General features: G+C 36.3%; 1 long non-coding RNA gene and 1 pseudogene across 1 annotated transcript in view; both read left to right on the forward strand.

Moving 5' to 3' along the window:
- The first annotated feature begins 2,340 nt into the window (after positions 1 to 2,340).
- Positions 2,341 to 25,949, forward strand: part of LOC138830204 (uncharacterized) — a 51,317-nt gene continuing 27,708 nt past the window's right edge. The window contains exon 1 of the long non-coding RNA XR_011372919.1: positions 2,341 to 2,605. This is a non-coding gene — a long non-coding RNA (uncharacterized lncRNA). The remainder of the gene's footprint in view (positions 2,606 to 25,949) is intronic.
- On the forward strand, positions 20,549 to 20,648 carry LOC138830218 (U6 spliceosomal RNA; annotated as a pseudogene).

The following is a 25,949-nucleotide window of genomic DNA, read 5'->3' on the forward strand; positions in this document are numbered from 1 at the left end:
CTCTGGCTTGTGATGGCACACTTGGTGTGATTCTCTGGCTTAGGACTGTTCACTGGAACTCTAAAACTGCTTTCTATGTGAGAGCTTGTTTAGACTCCAGCTTCTCCGCCATCTTCCCAGGTCTGACTTTCTTATCTTCAAGTACAGTGATCTTCTCCTTCATCCACATTGCTGCAGATTTACCCAGATCCTAAGTTCAAATTTAAAGCCTGGAAGATTAAACATCACGAATTGCAAGCCAGGGAGCTAAATTTTTTTATTTTACTTTTCTCAGTATGGGCTTGAAGTCAGATTGTGGCAACTCTGCCTCAACTTGGATCACCCTAGGCTGGGGTGCAGCCACTAGACCTACAGATGCTTCTGGGATCCTAGACCCTCAGGTCTTGTAGGGAAAGCAATACACAGAAAAAATGTGGCCTTTTTATGTTTACTTCCTTTACATGGTGACCCTCATGGGTCTGAATGACACTGTTGCAAAGGGTACTTCACCTTGCATTGCTAAAGGCTGCCCACGTGGCAACGTACGCCCTGATTTCGAATCCCCCTCCTAACACAAACCAATGGCAGGAGATACTAAGAAAATTGTTCCCAACCATAGGAAGAACAATAGAATGTTATCAATGTCAATGTTCAATGACTTGATCATGAATGATGCTACTATAAATTTAGCAAGCATCATTTCAGGAGGCTAATTGATTTTCATTTAATATTTAAGAAGCATAAAAAGAATATTATTACTTACAGGAATGCAATAATTTCAGGACACTGATTGATTTCATTAATAGTATAAGGATGAAAACAATAACATTAATTACACGAACGCATGATTAATGCCCAGGAATTGGTATTAATGTAGTCTATATAACTGAATAATATATAGACATCTTTAACACTCTATATAAATACATATTTATTAGCGTACTTCCATCTGCACGTCAATCTGTTCTTATTTTGCTAACACCTGGGGCTTGATCTCAGGTCCTGGGAATAGCCTTTCAGCTCAATTTGCCCGAAGATGGCGTGCTGACACTCACCCATTCATGAATTGGGCCTTGTAAGCTTGTAGGCCATGAGTTCAGTTGCCAGCACTCCCCAAAAATGAATTGTGGCGTAAGAAGTTGATGGCGACACATGTTTTCCTTTTCTGTGAAAGTCCTGAGTGTCAGGTATGAAGTGGAATACATTTGCAGACCTCTATCTTATGTAATCAATGTTTTATGTGCCATAATAGGCAAAATAAACGGTCAATACATGAATAAAACAAACAAATAAAATAACTGCACTGAATGCAATATGGAGTCAACATATGTATGTAAATATGAATCATATATGTAAATTGTATATGAATAGGATGTTTTCTAGTGGTGGGGATCTATTTCAGGCCTAAAGAACCGACTTGAATTTCTTGACTTCAAGGAGGCCAGCTTCCCCTTCCCACACAGTGCAACAGAGTTACCAAGACCATAGGTTCCAATCCCTGTCCTGGCAGAAATATGGCACCTTTATAATACGTAATAGTATAGTAATTCTCAGGTATTTCATTATGCCTCCATTTTATGAATGTGATTGTTTAAATGCTTCATAAAGCATTAACTAAGATCGATCAGTGTCCTATAAAATAATGCTATATAATTTTATCCTAGAATCATTCAAGAACTGCTCTTTCAATCATGACATACATCATATTCCATTGGTAATCATATGGACAGGAATAAGTTTCTTAGGATCTCCTTCCATTTTGAGGTGGCTGGACCAGGATTCCAACTGTGGGCTATAGCTCCCACCACTTAAACCCGAGGATAGGGAACTCATCAGTCTGTCCAAGAACACCAGTAAGACCAATGATTAGGCAGGCACCAGTGGCCCTCAACAGTCTTCCTTAATACTTACAAGGCTGTGATGGGAGGATCATGGTCGAAGTCACCCTAGGCTGAAAAGTCCAGCTTCAGTGCCAACAAAGCTAGAATCCCTGTGGCTCCAGTGTGGAAGGCCAGCCTTGAGCAAAAGCAGCTCACAGACTGTGCCCATATCCTCAGTTCATGGTCTGGGACTGGGAACAAACAGCCATACACAATGATCTGTGCAGCCATGCAGCTAAAGCAGGTCACCCTCTTGTCTCCAACTGAATTGGACATTGTTCCCTGGGAAAAGGGCTGGGGGAGCTGCTATCTTCTTGACTCCGCCCATGCTGTTTGCATCACAGGATTCTGGCCAAACCCCTATTCTTTCATTGTTCTTTCTGACCAATGAGATAGAAGAATGGTGGCCACGCCCACATTCCATGCTGCCTGGTAGCACCAGGATTCCCTCTGTTAGTTTACACCACTACCAGCAGTTGAGGAAGGTATAGATGGCTGAGTGGTGAGAAGAGACTCAAGGCGACTGGAATATAGAAGGCAATTGAGATGCCTCCTTAGTCCCCAGTCCCCTCACCGCCTTCCCAACGTTCAGAATTTCAGACCAGGCAATGGCACCCTGCCAGGCTGTGTAAAGCCCCAACTTGGTCAATGGCCTTGGTTCTTTGAGGCCATGTGTCTGCAATGCCACTGCCATTCCTGCTCGCCCCACCTGGAGCAGCCTCAAGCAACTTCTCCCAGGAGCACATGTGAGTGGCTGCCCAAAACCACCCCTACCCTGGGTCAGACACCCCACTGAGGGCACCAAGACCCGCTACATATTTCCTTTCCCTGGCTCTGAGGAGCCACCTTTCTGTTTTGGGCACTTCTGAAACAGAGCCTCTATATGCTCTGGCTGGGCTGGATTGATGTCCTCCTATCTGTGACAGGTATGTTCCACGGGGCCTGGTCATCTGTAGTTGCATTGGTAGACATGTAGCAACATGCACAGTCATCGATTTAGATGGATTATCTCAAACATTTAGCCCACAGCAGCCGATTCTTTTTTTTTTTTTTAATTGTGAAGATACTGTCCAGAGGGGTTAAAATTACATGGGCAAGATATGAGTACATATCTTATCAAGCATTGTAGCCTCCTTTGTTTTCCCTTCCCATCCCATCCTTCCCCCCCCCCCACCGGACCATCCCCCTCCCCCAACCAGAGTTGTCAAGTTCAGTTTCGACATACCACTTCTACATCTCATTGTTGCAATGGGTCCAACTTTAGTCCCTATTTCAATGATTTGTTTTTTCCCTTCCCCTCTATAAATTATAACAACATCAAATACAGTGAAAGCAGGGATTATACCGTGGGGGAGGGATATAAAAAGCAACAAATAAATAATCTTATGAATGTACTAGAAACAATCGTATGAAAGAAAAAAAATGAATAGATATCTTAGGGTTCTTTTCACTAACATGAATTTATCTGAACTTTTATGCTTGACTCAGATATATACTAGTTATTGCAAATAAGGGAAAACATGGGACCTATGTTTCTTTGGTTCTGGCTTACTTCACTTAATATAATCTTTTCCAAGTCTTTCCATTTCCTAACAAATAGAGCAATATCATTCATTCTGATGGAGACATAGAATTCCATTGTGTATATATAACCCATTTTTTTGATCCATTCATCTACCGAAGGGCATCTGGGTTGCTTCCATATCTTACCTATGGTAAAAAAAGGCTGCAATAAACATAGTTGTGCTGGTAGCTTTAGTGTGGTCTTCTTTGTAAACATTTGGGTAAGTGCCCAAAAGTCGGATTGCTGGATCATAGGGGAGCTCTATGTTGAGTGCTTTGAGGAACCCCCATACAGCTTTCAAGAGTGGTTGAACAAATTTACACTCCCACCAACAATGAAGTAAGGTTCCCTTCTGTCCCCATCCCCTCCAGAATCTGTTATCAGAGTTCTTCATTATAGCCATTCTAACTGGGGTGAGGTGGTATCTCGATGTTGTTTTGATTTGCATTTCTTTTATGGCTAGAGAGGTTGAGCATTTCTTCATTAGTCTATTGGCCATCCTTCTTTCCTCTTCAGAGAAGTTTCTCTTTAAGGCTTTAGCCTTATTTATTGGGTAGTTGTTTCTTTGAGGATTTGTTGTTGGGGGATTTAATTTTTTGAATTCCAAGTATATTTTAGATATGAGACCCTTGTCTCTAGTATGGCTAGTGAAGATTTTCTCCCAATCCGCGGGCTTTCTATTGATCTTTCTAGCTATGTCCTTTGCCATGCATAAGCTCTGCAACTTCGTGCAATCCCATTTGTCCAACCTTTCTTTGATTTCTTATGTTTCTGTGTCTCTATTAAAAAAAAATCAATCTGTGCCAAGGAGACCTAGGATTTCTCCTATTCCATCCTGCAATGTTTTCAGAGTGTCTGCTTTGACTCCGAGGTCTTTGATCCATTTGGAGTTGATTCTGGTGCAGGGTGATATATAAGGATCTAGCTTTAGTTTTCTACAAGTAGTTAACCAATTTTGCCAGCACCCTTTACTGAAGAGGCTGTCTTCTTCCATTCTATTATTTTAGCTCCCTTATCGAATAGTAGTTGGCTATATGTCTGTAGGTTCATTTCTGCGTTTTCAATTTTATTCCATTGGTCCTGAGGTCTGTTCTTATGCCAGTACCAAGCTGTTTTGATTACAATTGCTTTGTAGTAGAGTTTGAAATTTGGTATGATATTCCTCCAGCACAGTTTTTTCTGTTGAGGGTCGTTAGCTATTCGGGGTCTTTTATTGTCCTCTATGAATTATTTGATTGCCTCTTCTATTTCCTTGAAGAATGAGGTTGGAATATTGATAGGTATCGCACTGAATTTGTAGAGAGCCTTGGGAAGGATTGCAGTTTTCACGATGTTGATCTTTCCAATCCATGAGCATGGGAGTTTTTGCCACTTTCTAAGATCTCTTTTGATTTCCTTTTTCAGGTTTTTAAAATTTTCATCATAGAGATCCTTCACTTCTTTCGTTAAGTTAATTCCTAGGTATTTTATTTTTTGTGGGGCTATTATGAATGGAGATGCTTTCCTAATTTCAGCCACACTTTTCTCATTGTTGGCTTTTCTGTAAAAGCCATTGATTTTGAGGGGTTAAATTTATACCCTGCTTCTTTGCCAAAGTTTTGAATCAGCTTGAGTAATTTGGGAGTGGAGTCTATTGGATTCTTTAAATACAAGATCATGACATCTGCAAACACGGAGAGTTTTACTTCTTCTTTCCCTATTTGGATCCCTTTTACGTTTGCATCTTGTCGTATTCCTGTAGCTAGGCATTCTAATACTAGATTGAAGAGAAGTGGAGAAAGTGGACCTTCTTGTCTCGTTCCTGAGTTAAGAGGAAATGGCTTTAGTTTTTCACCATTAAGTATAATGCTGACTGTAGGTTTGTCATATATAGTCTTTATTGTATTGAGGAAAGTTCCATTGATTCCTAATTTTTCCAGAACCATCATCATAAAGGGGTGTTGGATCTTGTCAAATGCTTTTTCTGCATCTATTGAGATAACCAGGTGGTTCTTATCTTGCTCCTCTTGATGTGATGAATTATATTAATTGATTTGCGTATATTGACCCAGCTTTGCATCCCTGAAATGAATTCTGTTTGATCATGGTGTAGAATTTTTTCAATGAATTGTTGAATTTGATTGGCCAACATTTTGTTGAGATGTTTTGCATCAATGTTCATCAAATAAATGGGTCTATAGTCATCTTTCTGTGATGTGTCCCTGCCTGGTTTGGGCATGAGGGTTATTATGGCTTCATAGAATGAGTTCGGTAGTGAACTTTCTCTTTCAATTTCATTGATGATTTGGAGGAGTGTTGGTGTGAGCTGTGTTTTCAAGGGCTTATAGAATTATCCTGTAAAGCCATCTGGTCCTGGGCTTTTCTTAGATGGGAGGTGTGTTATTGATGTTTCTATCTCAATGCTTGATATGAGCCTGTTAAGATGGTATAACTCATCTTGGTTTAGTTTTGGCATGTCAATATTTGCTAGGAAAAGGTCCATTTCTGCCAAGTTCTCAAACTTATTAGCATAAAGTTTTGAGAAGTATTCCCTTATAATGTTCTGAATCTTGGTTGTTTCTGTGGTGATGTTTCCATTCTCATCTCTGAGTTTATTTATTTGGGTGTGTTCTCTTCTTTTTCTTATAAGATTTGCTAAGAGTCTGTCAATTTTGTTAATATTTTGGAAGTAACAAATCTTTGTTTTGTTGATTCTTTCTATGATTTTTTTGGATTCTAATTCATTTAATTATGATTTAATTTTAATTATTTCTTACCATCTACTGGATTGGGGATCATCTTGCTGCTCTTTTTCAAGGAGACTCAGATGTTTCATTAAATGGTTGGTTTCAGATCTCTCCAATTTGTTGATGTATGAACTCAGAGCTATAAACTTGCCTGTGAGTACTGCCTTTGCTGTGTCCCAAAGGAGCTGGTAATTTATGTGTTCATCAACATTTGAATTTCTTTTCTAATCTCTTCCATGACCCACTCGTGATTCAGCAGTGTGTTGTCCCAGTGTGTTACAGGATTTTCTCTGTTGGCTTTTCCTATTGAGTTTTAATTTTTTACCCTTGTGGCCTGAGAGAATGCAAGGTATTACTTCAATGTTTCTGAAAAGAGATAAAAAAGTACACACACATATACCCCTAAAATAAAAATTATGAGAGGAAGAAAAAAATTAATAGAAAAAAGTTAAAGTAAAAAATTAAAAATTAAAAAAACTTTTAGAAAAAAATTATAAAAGGTTCAAAAAAAGAGTTCTTTGATTTTTTTGTGGGGTATGAGAAGGTCCTGTATGTCCCTTGTGTTCTTAACCTGTCTCTTTTTGGAGAGACTGGTCTACTTGTGTTTGATTTTCCCTGGCTTGAATGGTTTCTTAAGTCAGTTTGAGCAGGCAGAAAAATCACAGCAGACGATTCTTGACCACAGGTCAAGGTTCGTAACAATCAGACCTCATTCTCCTCACAGGACAGTTGTGAGGAAACAAGGGATTTATACAGAGGGATCTCTGGAGCATGGCTAGGAACAGAGGAAGTAGTCTTCAGATAAGGTTCTCGGCAATTCTGTGAAGAAATGACAGGAAGATAGCCAGAAAGGGCTCAGGCGAGGCCTGTTATTAATTGTGCAACAGATGTGGGATTATGAAACAAAACATGGCTCTCTCTCATCATTACCCTATCCCCATGAGGAAGATGATCCTTCACTGTGTTGAGTTTTGCAGCTGGAGATACCAAGGCAGAGAGAAGCCAGGTGACCTACTTATGACTTCAACTTCAGAGGAAGCTCTGCCTGACTTTGCTACCATGCTCCCTAGGACAATGGGTGCTATTCACTCCGCTTCTTGTGGTAGGAAGTCCACTTCTTGTCAGTCGTGGGGCTAGAATTCTAGGCATGGGCGATGTTCCCAAAAGCCTCAGCAAAAGGCTAGTGTTCTACCACTTGAACCCACAACACTACTTCTGATTTTCTGGTGGTTCTTTGGAGATAAGAGTCTCACAGATGTTCCTGCCTGGGCTGGTTATGAACCATGATCCTCATATCTCAGCTTCCTGTGTAGTTAGGATTAGAATTCTGAGCCACTGGCACCAGACTTAATTGTAATTCTGACTTTTTTCTCTCTCTCTTTCACAAGAACTGGTCAAATGGGTGCTGGAGGAGGGGGCCCAGCATCCCCATGTGGCTGGAACCCAAGGTTGGCCCTCTCATTCTGGAGGTTGGCTGTGGGTCAGGAGCTGTCTCCTCAGCTTGTTGAAACAGCTCCATGAGATAAGCCCTTCTGTTACCTGGCTAGACCATAACAGTTATTCATTGTCCATCCAGCCTTACTAGACTTATTGTATTGTATTGCTTTCTACATAATTTTCTAGCAGTTGGCCAAAATTATGATACGTAGTTACAGAATGAAAGTAATGCCATCTTAAGAAAGTTATTTAGGGCTCTGGTAATGTGGCTTCCTAGTACGGTGATTGCCTAGCATCCATGAAACCCTGGGTTCAATTCCTTAGTAACACACACACACACACACACACACACACACACACACACACACACACACACATACACACACACACACAAAACCACTGGAAGTGGTGCTGTAAAAATGATAGAGAGCTAGCATTGAGCAAGAAAAAAAAAGCTCAGGAAAATTCCCTACCCCTGAGTTTATGCCCCTCGACTGGCAAAAAGAACAAAAACAAATCAAATCAAAACAAAACAAAAACATTCAGTTAGTAAATGCAAAATAAATAACCCAAACTTGGAATATATAATTGCTCCTTCCATACTGACACCTGACAAAAGTTCCTAATTCATGTACTTTACTTATATGAGGATACAGTGTTGAAAAAAGTCACAGCAATTAATGCCAGGGATGTGCTTAGATGTCAGGTAACGTTTAATTCTGGAAATTCAACCATTCCTGGATTTGTGTCATCACTGCTAATCACAAAGAGGATGGTAGGCTATGTGTGATTTTGAAATCTTTTTGGTCAGTTATGGCACCAAAAATGCAGAGGCTAATTAATAGTTGTGAAAGAAAATAAGGAATAACTCCAGATAGAAGGAATAAATGATAGTAATTAAGGTATACCAGAAACTGTTCTTGAGAACCATTTTTGGTTATTGTAGAACTAGTTGTCAGCTAGGCTGTTCCTCATTGCCTTTAGCATTCTAAATCTCTTAGGCTAGCTCTTAATCTCTGTGTGATAAATGTATCTCCTTCTATGCTATTCTTTCACACCTTATCTCCTTTGCTTTCTAAAAATCTTATTCTTTCTATATTTCTCTATGAACATTTTCTGATACTAAATACACCTATACAGATGGCAGAGGATGCTAATGTAAGGGTCCCATAGCTCATCAGTCATTAATGTAACAAAATGGAAAGGAGGACATATTTATTGCTACTTCAATTTTTCTGAAATGCTGCAATATGATTTGGTTAAAATTTCCATTCTTTGTCTACACAGTGTCATTCAGTGCTCATAAATGCAAATATGAGCCAGGTGTTGGTGGTTTACTCCTGTAATCCTAGCTACTCAGGAGGTTGAGACCAAATGATTGTGGTTCAAAGCCAGCCTGGTCAGGAAAGTCCACGAGACCCTAACCTTCAATTAACCACCAGAAACCCGGAGGTGGTGCTCTAGCTTAGCACCCAGGATCAGAGTTCAAGCCCCACAACCAACAAAAAAGGTGAAATATGACTTTAAGTTTCCCCAAAAGGAATGACAAGTTCAATAATCTTCCCAAACAAAAAAATTCCAAAATGATTCAGTGCACTTTTGCTGAGTTATGTTATGGATTCTTTTCTGGACATATGCTCTAAAAACAAATCATTTAACTAGGGATACAGGTGGACCCATTTCAACAATGAGATGTACAAGTCGTTATGTCGAAAACCGAACTTTACAAAGTTGGTGGGGGGGAGGATCGGGTATGGGGAGGGCGGAATATGGGAAGGGATGGGAAGGGGAAACAAAGAGGAGGCAACAACGATTGATAAGAAATGTACTCATTATCTTGCCCATGTAATTGTAACTCCTCTGTACGGTATGCTCACAATAATAAAGAAAGAGAAAATTTGTAAAATATTAGCTTTACAATAAACTTCATCTAATATTTCTCGTTTGAAAAGAGAAGTCTATACAGTTGATGTCACTTTGCTTAATTACTATCTTAGTTTAAAGCCAAACCAGGCAGGAGAGTCTGTCAAACTCTTATTTGTAATTACACAGCAAAAAAGCCAGAAGTGGAGTTTTGGTTCAAGCAATAGAGTACTAGCTTTGGGGGTAGGTGAGCAGGAAAGAAAACTGTTCAGGGACAGGGTTCAGCCTCTGGGTTCAAGCCCCAGAACCAACAAAAGCTAAACACAAAAGCAAACAAAAAAACAGATATTTCATTGGGACCCTCCTTAAAGGAGTATTGGTCTGAGAAGTGGCTCCTTTTGCTGATCATACGCACTGGATGCTTTTTTGGAATCCTTATTGCTCTGGAGAACTCAGGACCAAACTAAAGTAATTGATAACTGACTTCTGCAACAAAAGAATCATCTCAGGGGTGAAATATCCATCCACAAAACACTATAAAACATCCATGTCTTTGTTTCTTTGCAGTAGAATTTTTTTTGGGTCCAGTCTTGGGCCTGAACTCTGGGCCTGGACACTTTACCTCAGCTCTTCAACTCAAGACTAGCGCTCTAGCACTTGAGCCACAGCACCACTTCTGGCTTATTTTTGCTTATGTGGTGCTTAGGAACCTAACCCAGGGCCTCAGGCATGCAAGGCAAATGCTCTACCACAGAGCCAACTTCCCAGCCCCTGCAGAAGAACATATTTAAAACAACGTTATTTCTTTTTGTTCTATGCTGGCCATCAAATGGCACCTTATATCTTTTTGTAATACTCTCAACTAGAAGTTTACAGAAAAATTATATATAAGTAAAAACACACTAGAAAAAGTTAGGGACAGAGTTTCCTTCAAGCCTTCGGATTCTCTTCTTTTACAGTAAAAAGGAAAGCACAAGTTAACTTGAACTTTGTCAATCCTCTATGTTCCATTCCTCTACTGGGATCATTTTCCATATCCAGTAACAGTTACTTCCAGAAACAATCTATGGTGCTGCTTGAGGTATAATGAATGATTTCTGGCTTCACCTAAATAACACAAGAACACATTTGGACCTGATGTAACACGTGTTTCAGAGACAATTTAGTAAAGAGAAAACATGAAATTTATATTACTTATAAATACATTATTCATGAGTATATTGAATTCAAAATTTGTAAATTCTCTGTAAATTGAGGCAAATTTTAAAGAGGAAGAAGGTTCCCAGATCATTTTTTTGTGAGTATATGTGCTGCACATTATTTCCCAAGTGTACATGAATTTGTTAACTCGTGTTAACTATAGCAATAAAAAGGCCAGATAATGTGATGTTAGGAAAATGAACCCTTAAATATGTATTTTAATGTTTTCGTTTCTTTCATGCATGTATTTCTAATGCATTTATAAGATTATTCCTTTATTGCTTTGTATGTCCCTCCCCCACAGTGTAACCCCCGCTTTCACTATATTTGATATCAGTATATCATGTGGAGGAGATGGGGACAAACAAATCGTTTAAGGATTCAGGTGGACCTGTTGCAACAATGAGAAGTACAAAATGTCATGTCAAAACCAGCTTTACAATTTCGGTGTGGGGGGGGGAGGGAGGTATAATTGGGTGGGAGGAGGGGGGTAAAATTGGGTGGGGGGAGGGGGGAGGCAGGGAAGGGAAGTGAAGGGTAAACAAAGGAGGAGGCTGCAATGCTTGGTAAGAAATGTATGCATTATTCTGCCCATGTAATTGTAGCCCCTCTGTACAGTATGTTCTCAAATAAAATAAAATACAATTTAAAAAAAAAAAAAAAAAGAGAAAGGGAAATTCTGTGTTTAAGTATAAGGGTTCAATACACTATAGAAGACTCTACAAATAAGACCACATTGAAACAATAAAGCCAAGTTCAGTATGTAGATTTATGAGACTGATATAGAGAAAGCATTACTCCTACGTGGAACACAAAGTATGAGGCCACTCCCTTCTTAATCACGATTGCTAATGACACAACTTTGTAGAAATTAAAATGGAAGAATAATTCTGTTTCCAATGCAAGTCAGATATAAGAGCATGGATTTAATAAGGAAAAAAATTCCATCTTGAGAGAGCAGGGATTATACTAGCCATCAACTGGTGGATAAGATCACATTTTTTTCTTTCCTTTACTTATATATTTTTTGTTGGTGGTGGTCTTGGCACTTGAATTGTGGGCCTGGGCACTGTCCCTCTCCTATTCCGCTCAAGGCTGATGCTCTACCACTTTAGCCACAGTGCGGCTTCCAGTTTTCTTGCAGTAAATTGGAGAAAAGAGTCTCCTGGTCTTTTCTACCTGGGCTGGCTTTGAACCCCAAATCCTCAGATCTCACCATCATCCAGCTTAGGATCACATTTCTAACAGTGTACATTCAACATATGTAATGTGTATGTGAATCTATCTTTATATGAATTCTTGAGTTAAAAAATCTGGGCTACAATTTAGACTTTACACTCAAAAAAATGTTTGTAGTTTAAAAGTTGTTTCTACTGGATAAATGAAACCTAAGTATGTAAAGGAGTCTGGGAAGTTCAGATTGCATCCAGCCTGGGCAGAACAGTGTTTGAGACACTATCTATAATTAACCAGCCAAAAGCTAGATTGGAAGATTGGCTCAGGTGATGGAATAACAGTCATGAGCAAGAATGATGAATAAGAGCTTGAGGCTTTTGCATACGTACATATAAACATACACATACACACAGAGGCACTTGTATGTACAGACACATATACACAAATGAATCAACTATCAGAATATGTAGAAAAGTTAGAAAACAATAGAAAGTATGTCCTGAGTGAGACTAGAATCAAGTGATAATTTTTAAAATTAGAAAATCCTAAAGTGAACTTTCTTCAAAAAAGTTTGAGAATATTACGTAAGTAGGGACCAGAGATAGTAAGAGAGTCAAGTAATCCATATTAAAGGGATAGGTTCCATGGAGGAATGAATCAGAGACCCGGCAGGTGCATTTGAAAATGTTCATACCCTGTGTCAAATGTTAGAACATCTTTGAAAATAGTGCATGAACAGTCTGAGAAGTCTAGTGGATAATATCACTGGAGAAGTTCAGAATTGATAGTCTGTATCTAGATTAAATAAACCAAGAAGGGACTGGGAAGGTGGCTCAGTGGTAGAGTGCTTGCCTTGCATGCATGAAGCCCTGGGTTTGATTCCTCAGCACCACATAAGCAAAAAAAAAAGCCGGAAGTGGCTCTGTGGCTCAAGTGGTAGAGCACTAGCCTTGAGCTGAAGAGCTGAGGGACAGCATCCAGGCCCAAAGTTCAGGCCCCATTACCGGACCCAAAAATAAATAAACAAACAAACAAACAGATAAATAAATAAATAAACCAAGAAACTATGGTGGGGCAATGTGATACAAGCCTTGAATTCTAGCACTCAAACTGACAGGAGATTAGAGACTGGAATTACTACTGGTACCTTCCCTGGACCAGGTAGTATAATTTTGTCTTAATAAAACAAACCAAACAAGAAATGAATACACAATTGGAAATTTGGGCTAATTTTTTCATTATGCTTTGAGAAGCCAAGTTTTCTATTGAAATACAACTGGTATATAATCCTCTTGTGTTTTATTTTATTTTTTTCTTTTTTTAACTCTTTTTTTAAATTTTTTTTTGGTTCCGGTTGTGGGGCCTGAACTCTGGGCCTGGGCACTGTCCCTTATCTCTTCAGCTCAAGGCTAGCCCTCTACCACTTGAGCCACAGCACCACTTCCAGCTTTTTTTCCTTTTTGCTTATGTTGTGCTGAGGAATTGAACCCAGGGCCTCATGCATTCGAGGCAAGTGCTCTACCACTAAGCCACCTTCCCATCCCCTCCTCAGTTGTGTTTTAAATGCGCTCTTCATTACAGAACATTCAGAGATGCAAAGTGGTTCATGATTCCCATCCAAAATTTGAAAAAGTAAGTAATCATCATTCTGTTAGATTACAAGGAAAGGCTTAAGGATTACAAAAGCTTAAGCCTGTAGGAATAGCAAAGATCACCTAATGTAGGTCTTTATAGATCTTGCTAAATAGGAGTTTAGACTTCAAAAAATATTTTGGTTTCATTTGTAATTTCATATTCTATAGGATACTACAAAATTCTTTTTAGGTAGAGGGTTTAATTGACAAATTTACAGATGTTTCTTGCATTCTATTTACCTAGCATATTGTTTCAAGCGAGTTATAATTAGAACTCAGTTAATAGATAATTCTAACTGTTCATGTAGAAAATGATAATGTGAATAATTTAGACTGAGTTGCCAAGAAATTGGTGATATTAATTTATAAATTTAGAAAAAGCAATTTTTGAGGCTTTAATATAACATGGTATGAAGAGAATAATTGTGTGACATCTTCTTTCTTCTACCTGTATGTAACACAGGAAGCAATTTCCTTAATTATATGCCTCTGTATACAGTGAGAAAAATGCTAGGATTTGGGTTTGTTTTTATTTTTGTTTTTGTTTTATTGCTTTGTCATAGGGCTTGAACTCTGGACCTGGACACTGTCCCTGAGCCTGTTAAGCTCAAGGCTTGTGCCGTACCACTTCAACCTCAGTACCACTTGTGTCTGGCTTTTGCTGAGAAGTTTATTGGAGATAACAATCTAGGGAACCTTCCTGCCTGGGTGGGCTTTGAACTGTAATCTTCCAATCTTAGCATCCTGAATATCTATGATAGTAAAAAAGTATAAATATAAATAATATTTTCAAGAATACCAGTGGAGGAAAAATGATGCAACCCAGTATATTGTGGTGTTCTTTCCAGAACATGGAGGGCATCACATTAGCAAGGTGTAATATTTTTCCCAATAGAAATAAGCTATTTGTGATGTGAATTAAGGGAATTTTGAGGCGCACCCTACAAGTTGGAAACTGTTGGTCTAGGATGACTTTATGGCATGAATTTTGGGATTGATGATCATAGAAATAATAGCTTAATCTGATAAACAATTGCTTACTCTTGAAGAATTAATTATAACCGATGCTTTCTAGTTTTATCCTATACCAGAATGTGGCTATTTTTCTCTTCACTTCTCAATCTGTAACACCCACTGGAAAATGCATCTATTGCAGAATTACATAACATGCAAACAGGTACTATTTTGAATCTCCCAGGTATGGAATGTTGAGAATTTGAAAGTGAGTAGTTATTAGTCATAGGAATTTTGAAGAACACACATATTCTGTGCTCTTAACAACTTATTTAATTTTAAAAGTTATGGGTTTCCATAGAATTAAATGGTTTTCGGTTTTAGTATGAGAAAGTACTAATTTATTCTTTTTGAAAATATTGGCAAGTATATTGTGAAAAAATTATCTAGTTTGATAACATTCAAGTTGATGGCCCTCTGATAAAGAAGGGGTAATTAATTCAAATTATATGCCAAATAGTACTGAATTTTTAAAAAGTTACTACATAAAGAATAATATTTACTATACCAATACAGTGAAATTTTATTTCATACAGCTTATTTTTTAAATTTAATTTTAATGTGAAAGTGATGTACAGTGAGTTAGCAATTGTAAGGCAGTGAATACATAACTTTTCAAACTTGTTATGCCCTCTCTCATTTTTTCTCACATTTTTCCTTCACACCCAAACCCCTCACACGTTGTAATGTACATTTCCAACATATTGTCTTCGGAGTATTACTATTGCATTGGTTTGCATTTTGTCCTTTATCTCGCCATTTTGTTGTTTCTCTTCCCTTCCCTAATTAAGGTAAATGTATACACAATACACAGGGTACCAAAATCAAACACAGTAGGAGTTATACCATAGGGGAAAAACCCAAGGAAAATAGAAATCACATAGTACATTAAAAACAACAACTGCAAATAAATATCTCTTTCCATATCTTGGAGTTCATTTTGCTCAGCATCAGCTTATATGTTCATATATATGCATAACAAAGCCACTGGAAAATAATAGTTTCATGGATACTATATCATGAAAACAACATGTTAACTGTTTTTGACTGTTTTTGATGGTAAACGTGGAATTAGGATTGGTAAATTTGCGATTCTAATAAAGGAGTTTCAAAAGTGTTTTAAAATTATGACAGGTAAATTTTAATTGTTCTAACTTTTAATTTGGCCTATTAAGAAAATTTAAAATTGCCTGGGAAAATAGGCTTTCATGCAAAGAAATCCATGGAGACTTAACTGAGAGGGAGCAATGTGGGTAAGGTGGCTCATTTTCACAGTAAACAAACAAACCTCACAAACCTTGCTGTAAATCCAGTAGGTTCCCATGAGAATTGTCCTTACCCAAGAAATATACTCTTACTGTGTGAAACAAGATTGTAGTGGAATTTAAATTCAAAGTTTTTTTTTTTAATAAGACATCAAAATTTGTGAATTGACCTTTAATTACTACACAGTAATTCTCTTGAAAAGATTACTTGGGTCAAAATATTTAGGGAGAAAATGTCCTCCACAATGAAAGAACGTATTGAGTTTACACTTCTCTGTTTTAATACTTTCCACAATGTCTTTGCACGTGAAGCACTGAAACACAGAAAAAAATCTGATTGGATACTTCAATGATTTCACATTTCTAAGTAGCTCAAAAATATAATATCTTTATTAACATGAGATAGTGAAAACTCCTTTTATTACATAAGCCAAAAAGTTTGGGGATCAGAAAAGAATTGAGCAAATAGAAAAGTTAAGAAAACACGTTATTAGAAGCCCTAGCTAAGCGTTTTGGTTTCAGCAGTGGAGGGGGCCAAAACTTTTTATATAGTGATATAGATTGTATTAATGTTTTTGCTACCTAAAGTGATTTTACAGAGCTTATTTGGCTCAGTATAATGCAGAACAAATTGAATGAAGACATGAAAATAAATTCCACCTCCAAATAAAAGAGTTTTCAAAGAGAAACCATGAAGATGTAGCATTGGGGACGCCTTATAGTCCTTCAGCTTCACTAGAATTGAAGCCAAGAACCTGTGATTAATTGGAAATCAGGCAAGAGCTAAGAAGAGGACATAGAAGGAGGACATAGAAGTACTGTCCTTTGTAAAAGACAATATCATCCAAGGAATTGGTGATTTAACTCTATTCTTCTCCATACATCTTGTTGAGCAAATACAATACCAAGAGGAAAATAACCTATTGGAATAATTTTGCAAAGAATAACTTCACTGTTCCTGATATGGTATCTAAGGAGATTCTTAAGAGAGAAGATAAAAGTTTTAAGAGAGAAGATAAAAGTGGAGTATTCTTAGGTTTCCTCTAAGCATCTTGTTAGCAAAATATCTTTGAGGTTAGAAGTGATTGAACCAAATAGTGGTGGAATACTTATTTTTGTGGGCACTTTAGACACAAGAAGATTACAAGGTAAAAGAAAAAAGAAAAAATTATAGCTAAATATTTGTGATTATAGGTTCTTGGAATGGATTTTTGGAGACAAAGTTTTGCATTAGCGTTGGTCCTCATTAACATAGTTGTTGGTTTTTCGTGGCAACCAAATGAAAAGGGGAAGTTTAATGGACTCGCTTGAACAAGTAAACAGCATGATAGAAAATAATGGCAAATAATATTTAATGAATTATTTTGAACAATTACTTTGTGAGAACAAAGAAGGAAAGATATAATTCAAAATCACTTGACGTTATTAAAAGTATGAAAATGGAGTAGTGAGGAGATTGAGAGAAAACAGAGAGGACTGTTTTCTCTCCAGTGGAGTAATACGTACTTGATCTTGTTTCTTCCATTCTGTCTTCACAAGCTATTAAGTGTGACTCAGGACTGGAGTATCCATTTCAGACAAAGAGCACTCGCAGAAGAAAATATTTGCCGAAGATATAGGTGATTTTTAACCTTAGACAATGTTTTTAAATCTGGTCAAAATTCTCCCCTACCCTAAACTGCCTTCTGTGAACAGTTTGTTTGCTTTTCCAAAGACTGCCCTTCATTAACTGCTTAAAATTTTGAGAGGTCATATTCATACTCTAGAGATTGCTGTTTGGTTGTCATTTTTGTGTGTTTTTGTTTGTTGTTTTTTTTTAACTGAATTTCAAAAGGTTTTGCAAGTGTTTTACATTTAAATATGTCCATCTAATTGTCTAATGCTCCTGGATCAGAGTCACTCCTTCTATCAGTGTCAACCAACTCTTTCTCCAAGATTGAGTTCAGATTTAGCACTTCCTTCATTACATATGAACATTGAGTGTTCTAGCTGTACTTGCCCCTTGTTCCATTTTTCATTCATTCGATTTCTTTACTATTGTTCCTCTCTGGTTTCAATTTCATGATAGTCATTCTGTTAAACTGCCTGTTAATACTTTGAAACGTTTATATACATTCCATGAAGTTTTACTCCCACATATACTTGAACTGATGTCAGCTTATATTTCCATAATTCATTCATCTGCAATAACAATTTGCAAGACTGGAGATGTGAAGCACTTAGACATGATTTTATTCTCGTTCATTTGAAGATTAATCTTTAGTCAACAAGAAAATTTAAAAATGGCTTAGAATTTATTTCTAACTACCAGTTTTCATAAATGGCTTTGTACAATGGTGTATGATTATTTTATTTTACATAGGATAATTTTTTTTACTACCTATAAGTTTTGGAAAAAGAAGAAAACTAAAATTTACTACTTAGAGGAATATGACAGAAATAAAAGACAGATTTTATTTTCGTCACATCTCTCATCAGTACCCATATTCAAAACTTAAAGTCATATTTCTTACTATGTTAGACAGATAGGGAAAATATAAAACAACACATGATAAGGCAACTATTAGTGACTTTTTAAAATGTACCTTCTTATGTGATAAAATTTTAAAATTTACTTTATTAGCTAATATTTGGGTATGAAATATGGGAGGCTGATCTATTTAACACATTTCTGGAAGGCACCTACTGAACAACACAAATGGTGGGGAGTACTATTTCTACACTTGGATGAATGGTTGAACTTGTTTGCTATTGGTGCTGGGTACGTAAATCAACTCTATTGTAACTAGCTCCTTACACTTGAAAACCTTGTAATGTCACTATCATCTACTTGTCAAGTGTTATTTTGGCAAATGTGATTTTAAATAGTTTATTTGAAAATGAATATACTTTCAGGAGATTAAATATATGTTATCTTTGGTTTGAGAATGACAACATTTTTTTATACTACAGAACCTAGTTTTACTGAAGTACCAGTGTTTTGAAGCACTAAGTATCTTCTCAATTAATGTTTTTCTAAATTATATTTCACCTCTAAATCAAGTATTCCTAGCCTTGCTAGGCCACTTATGGATCTATCATTACAGAAACTATTTTTTGGCTGCACTGAAATCTTTCATTAATCATTAGGAGAGGGGTATTAAAAATAATCTTGTTCATTTGTAATTTTGTTCACTCATATGGCCTGGTCATCTGTAAATTGAAAGTTTGAATTACAGTACTTTCTCTCAGATTTTGTGATCTCATCTTTCATTTTAATTTGCCTTGCATGTCACAATTGAATTCTGCTAATTCTTGTAAGGAATTGGGGTCCTGAAATATTATAGGAAATGAGAAATTGAACTTCAATTATTTTCTGTTGGCATATTGCATGGGCCTATGTGAAAAGTCTTGCACTTGTTATCTGATGATACAGATAACTGGGAACTGGTATCTTCGGATCCGTTGGTCCTTCAGAAGAATAATAGCTTTTAGACATCATATCAGCAAAATTTGGGTATAATCAGTAAGAATGCTTCAGAAATATGGAGAAAAACACTTTGGGACCAGCGATTTAAAACAATAAACCAGAGCATCAGAGTAAAATCCGTTATAGATTAGCAGAAAACAATACTGTTATTTTACCATGTGAATTCAGAAGATCACGAACACTTAGAACGTATCACAAGTTTATACCGAAGATATTGCATTGATACTTTTTATATTCTAATATATATCCTAAATCTGATTATTTATATTCCATTCTATTTATCAGAATAAATGTCAATATATTTGTCAAATTATCAATTCTAGTAAGATTCACTGTGTGAAATTTAAAATCAGCACATATTTTATATTTATAAATATAAAATATATAAGTATATATAATATAAAAATTGTTTTGCATTGTTGTGTTGTGGTTAGGGAATCAAAGGCAACTCTGTTTTAAAGTATTATTCCATTATCTCTACCTCAGTGTTTGGTAGAGTTAGACTTAAATCTTTACTATTTGTAGATTTACAGCCTAGAGGCAAGAGGAAACACTGTGATTAAAACATTACCAATTTAAGGCCTAATATCGAGGAGAAACATATGGACTTTTCCAGGAGCTATGGAAATATTTGGTGATAGAGCGTCAGTAGTGTAAGTTCCTGCCTGGTTGGATGATAGACAGGCCAGGACAGTAGGTAATCATGCATATGAAATTTTTTTTACCTTCTTGGCTTTAGCTACTTTTGAAATGATAAGTATAATAAACAAATATATTTTGATAAAATACCTTCCATTCTGAACAATTCTTTCTGAACTGTTCATCTCTCTATGATCCCTTGTAACTAAGATTAGTTTTTTTCCAGTAAGACAATCTATGCTGTCAGTGTAAGATATTCTAGTTGGTCTGTTCCTACAAGGAAGAAGGGTAAAGGTTCAGGTAGACATTTGTGCCAGCAAGACCTTATTTGGGAAATTTTAAGCTGCAGAAGTTTAGAAGTAGCTCTCAAGCAAGTCTTACTTTGAATCCATTAGCTCTACAAAGCTAACTCAGTTGATAAATAAGTACTTGAAAAGCCATCACCTTTCGACTTAGCTTTAAAGGCTTCAAAGTATGATCAAATTTAAAATGAAAACGACAAAATAGTCATTGACAAAAAAATTGTAAATATGAGCAATCGACCAAATGATATAAGCATTTCCACTGTACACAGAATTTTAGAGATATAAGATCATTCTCATTTTAAGGAACAATAACAGCTCCTTGTTACAAATAGGCAACTGTGGATATATGCCTGTATAAAGATTGCATCATTAAGTACTTAAATTTAGAGGGTACTACATGCTTCAGCAGCAGGTCTACCCAAATTACAATAATACAGAGATTAACATGGCACTTGCACAAGGATGATATGAAAATTTGTGAAGTATTCCATATTTTTCATTCTTCTGATGCAAGAAATATAAAAACAGTTATTAAAAAGTTGATTACAAAAATACAAGTGTAACAATATATGTAATTCATAGAATTAAATGTTAGTTTGACATCAGTGTATTAAGTCTTCACCTTAGAAAGGCCTTTACATAGCATAACCTTTACAAAACTTGAAATTAGATAACATTGTCATGTTATCCCAAAGAAATAAAATAATATAAGGACCTAGGAAAAAAGGAATCTTAAACTTCTTCTATATGTAATGCAATCTGAAAGGACATATTTATTAATGAAACTATACATTATATAAAAATGTAGAATTCAAAGTATTATATCTAGGAGCGAATGAAATAGATTATGGATATTGTACAAACATAGATATACTTTTTTCCCAAAAGCACCAGGAACATCTTTAGTTTCTATACTATTCATTTCAACAGATAAGTTAAAATTATTTCTGATTAAAAAAATCACAAACTCTGCAGAAATCATTATAGATGTATACAAAAATCTCTTGAATACATTTTGACATCAGAGTCAGGCAATGCACTTGGAAGAATACCATGGAATCCATGAATTTCTAAAGTAAGGTATTGCTGTTGCTTTGTATTGTGAAAAAAATTGTAGGGCCACAGAGGATGGACTGGCATTTTTGAAATTTAAGAAACTTAACCAAACCATTACGACTTATGAGAACCATTTGTACAGCCTTCCACAACTTCAAAGAGGTAGTGATACATACTTATCCTTTTGGCAATATTGAATGCAGTTTCTTCCAACCTGTTCTTCAAACCTTGTTTGATATAATGGTTCAACAGAGTATCTTTTCGATTTCTATTCCCAGCAGCAACATGCAAGGTGAACAAGAGGCCTTTAGTTTGGGGATTGGTATCTGCCACTCTGGTATTATTCCACATATAAGCACTGTGCAGGGGTGTCAGCCATTCAGAATTATTGCATGAATATCTGCCTTGAGCTACCAACTCATGGACAATGTCTAAATGTCCACCGTAGGCTTCCATATGAAGAGGGGTATACTCATCCTCATCCCTAGTATTCATCTGGGTGGCCTTTTTGGAAAGTAGTCTTCACACCACAGTAAGCAGATTAATTTCGGCATCCCAAAGAAGAAATTTGCTTGGATCCTACTACATTTTTTTTCTTGAAATTGATACCATTCCTCACTTTTTCATCTTGTTCCTTGTCTGAACATGAGGACCTTTGGTGTCTTCATGTGCAGCTTATTCTAGGAATGAGAAAATAGGAAACAATGCCTTCTTTGTAAATGATTTGGGAAGTATCATGTTATAGTGTAAGAGAACTCACTATTCAAGATATGGGCTTTAAGAGCTCTCTAGTAGCTTTCTAATGTTGGTATCCAACATTAGAAAAAATGTATAATGCAATAGTAAAATAGAAGTCCTTTGTATGACTACCTAAATTCTTGTTTTTTTAAAGACACTTGTTTTCATCTAAAAATAGTCCTGTCTATTGCCTTCAAGTGATTTTGATGATTGAAGATGCTTAATGAGAAGTCAAAATGCATTAGTAGTCCTTTACTATCAATTAAATTTCACTTTTTCTTCTTGGAAAATATAATGATCAAAGCAATAGTTCAGAATCAGCAAGCAATAGTTCAGAATCATGCTTCAAGTGCAAGTGAATCACCAGTAATTAATCCTTGATTCCATTTTCCACAAAGTTTTGTCACAGATACAATCTGCCTGCCTTCTGTAGCTGCTTTCCTAGCCGAGACCTATTCCTTCATCGTACAGGAAAAGTGTGATTCAACTGATTTCAGTCAGATCTGTTAGTAGAATTATCAAGTATTTAGATTCTTTTTTAAAATTAGTTGTGGGCCTGAACTCTGGGCCTGGGTACTGTCCTTTAGCTCTTCAAATCAAGGCAAGCGCTCTACAACTTGAGCCACAGAACCACTTCTGGATTTTTCTGTTTATGTGGTGCTGTTCTGGGAAATGGCAGAGCAGAAAGTGAAATGATGCAACTAAAAATATAAAAGCAAAATAAATTAGGATAATTATGGAGCAAGCATATTGTCTATGAGAACCATGAAAGAGAAAGAGGAAAACAGATACAGATGTGAAATGACTTAGCTAGCCACAAAATCCATGCTTCTAATCAATTTACAGAGCAAACAATTTTTTTATTTTTTAAAAGAGATGGAAATAGAATTTATGTACTTACTTGAAATTAGTAAATATATTTTTAGTCACCTACGTAAAGAGACATAGCTTTGACCAAATTACAGACAAGAATCTTAATCCTTGGGCTGGGAAGTTGGCTCAGTGGTAGAGTGCTTGTCTTGCAGCTTACTACAGTGTGGAGAGTACTTTCCAAAAGGGCCACTTACATGAATACTAGGGATGAGGATGAGTATACCCCTCTTCATCGCGAAGCCTAGAGTGGACACCTAGACATTGCCCATGAGTTGGTATCTCAAGGCAGATATTCATGCAATAACTGTGAATGGCTGGACACCGCTGCACAGTGCTTATATGTGGAACATATTGCAACAGCACACACACACACACACACACACACACACACACACACACACGCATATACACACACAACATCAGATTTCTTCTTAAGTATTTTTTGTATATGGTCTAAAGAAGAAATTTACATTACTAACTTGAATTTCTGACAGGACAATATCATCACTGTACATCTTGCTTCTATGCTCTCAGTTTTAAATTACTATCTAAGTATGTGCATTACATATGTACAGGAAAAATTAAGAGCCACACGGGTGGCTCAGGTCTTTAATCCTACCTAATCAGAAAGACGAAATCTGATGACTGTGCTTTGAAACCAGACAAAAAAGTCCATTAGATTCTGGTTTGAAAGTAACCAGCAAAAGCTAGAAATGGAGCTGTAGTATAAGCAGTAAAATGCTAGCATTGAGAAAACAAAAACAAAAACATAACAAATTCTGGGACAGAGCCAGGCCTTGAGTTCAAGCTCCAGTATTGACACCAAACTAATGAATGATGAATGAATGAATGAACTAAAAAGAAATTAAGTGGTCACATGTGGACAGGTAAAATGTAACAACCGTGGTGATTGGATTATGTATTATTTTGTAATAAGTCAAATTATCATTTTTCCTAATCACTAATATTTTAATTGAACTTTTATGTACAATAAACCCTGAATTTGGCATTCATGTATATGTGTGTGTACATGTGCGCACATGTGTGTGTGTGTGTATGTGTGTGTGTGCAGTTGCAATGTTGCTTGCCAATGTGGACAGTGAGGCTGAAAAGAGCTATGTTGCAATATTGTTATTTATCAGTGTTCCGTCCTGTCATTTCAGTGGAACCACCCTTCTGTACATTTTATTTGTAAAATAATAACATCATCATAATCAAAGCATTTACACATTAATTTAGATAAAAGAGATCACTTTCAGCTCTTAGTATATGCTAGGAAAGAAGATACACATATAATTAGGTAGTAAGTTATTGCTGTAAGATGACTGTCAGTACAAAATATGTATTTGACCTCTTAAATTGGATATACTTTTAAGATATACTCATAGAGTAATTTTGACCAACTTGACCAAACAGGTATTATTCTCCAGTTATTCCTGTGAAACTCAAGGTGGATAAACTCTTTCCGGATTTCTGTTGAAAATAACTTTCTTTGTAAGATTGAATCTATTCACACTAAGATAATAAACCCCGTATTTTTTAGGTTTGAATATCCCATCATATTTACTGAAAATCAGTATTGTGGATATGTTTGTTAGATATACATTGCAAAAACAAAAAAAAAGCATGTGTCACCTCCAGATTGTGGATGCATTTGAAGTTGTATTATACATACAAAGGTTTCTTTATTAATAGTACTTTTGTGGGAGTAACTATCACAACTTTAACACATAAGGCTTTTTGAATATCCTTTCCAATATAAATAACATCCCAGAGCGAGTCTTGCAATTTCTGAAAACCCTTTGAATATTTTACTGTTATTTCGGTTCATTGACTATACAGCTAAAGACATTTCAAAATAAACGTTGTTAAAATCTGAAAATGTAAGTGGGTATATAGGCTTTTTATGCATCATTTTATGAAAAGCCAGTTTTTTACGAAAATAAAAGATATAGAATAAAAGAATGGAAGTGAATTGGGTGAGCTAATTATTAGTATAACTTTATTTTCTATTAGCAAAGTCCTTTGAATGTATATGATGAAGTTAAATTATGTCCTTCGTGACACTATGCTTCAGTTATTTTTAGAATCTTTGTAGTTATAAGAGTGAATTTGTAGTATAAATAAATGTCTTTGAAAATGATTAGGATTAATCTTGTGTTTTGTTTCCTACTCCCAAGAAAATGAATTATTTTCAAGTGTTAACAGTTTACAATTGAATCTTCAGTATCATAAGAAATTTTGAACAAATATAGTAGTATTGTTTTCTTTTTTTCGGGGGTGGGGGAGTCTGGTAGTGGGGCCTGAACTCTGGGCCTGGGCGCTGTCCCTCAGCTCTTCAGTTTAAGGCTAGTGGTCTTCCACTTGAGCCACAGCACCACTTGTGGGTTTTTTCTTTTTGCTTATGTGGTGCTGAGGAATCGAACCCAGGGCTTCATGCATGCAAGGCAAGCTCTCTACCAATGAGCCACCTTCCCAGCACTTAATGTCTTTTTAAACCAATTGTATTCACAAGTTGGAGAGGCTTTAATTCATGCTTTTTTAAACCAATTGTATTCACAAGTTGGAGAGGCTTTAATTCATGCTTAGGCCTTCTTGTCTATGATTTTTTATCCTCTCATTCCTAACATTAATAATAGGTCAGACTGCATTTTTGGGTACATTAAAGGTAAATTATTTATATGGGGTCAAAGGTGATTTTTATATCAGTGTTGCTTTAATAGCATTTTAAAGTAGTACCTTTGTCTCAAAATGTTGGGTATAAAAAGCAATCAAAAAACTTCTAATGGTAAACAATTTAGTTGAGCTACAATTTGGAAATGATTGGTCCATAAGATCTGCAGTCTGTTTCCATCAGGAATTGGGGAGGTCATTCTTTCAGTAAGACAGTGTTAAACAGAGTTAGGCTCCCCAGGCAGTGCAGTGTTGAGTGAAGGGATAGAATATGATTTCTGCTATTTTGACCTAGAAATCAAGAATGTTATACTTTAGTAGTTCCTTTCACCAGGGAGGTATGCATTGATTCTGAACTTCGAGTTTTCATATTACAGTTCCCTATTTTCTAACAACGATAAACTGAAATATTATGAGTGTACACAATAATTCTGGGAATTTTTCCTAGAATTTTAGTC

The sequence above is a fragment of the Dipodomys merriami genome, unplaced genomic scaffold (assembly GCF_024711535.1).
Source record: "Dipodomys merriami isolate MVZ:Mamm:240054 unplaced genomic scaffold, mDipMer1.0.p SCAF_186, whole genome shotgun sequence".
Lineage (NCBI taxonomy): Eukaryota > Metazoa > Chordata > Mammalia > Rodentia > Heteromyidae > Dipodomys > Dipodomys merriami.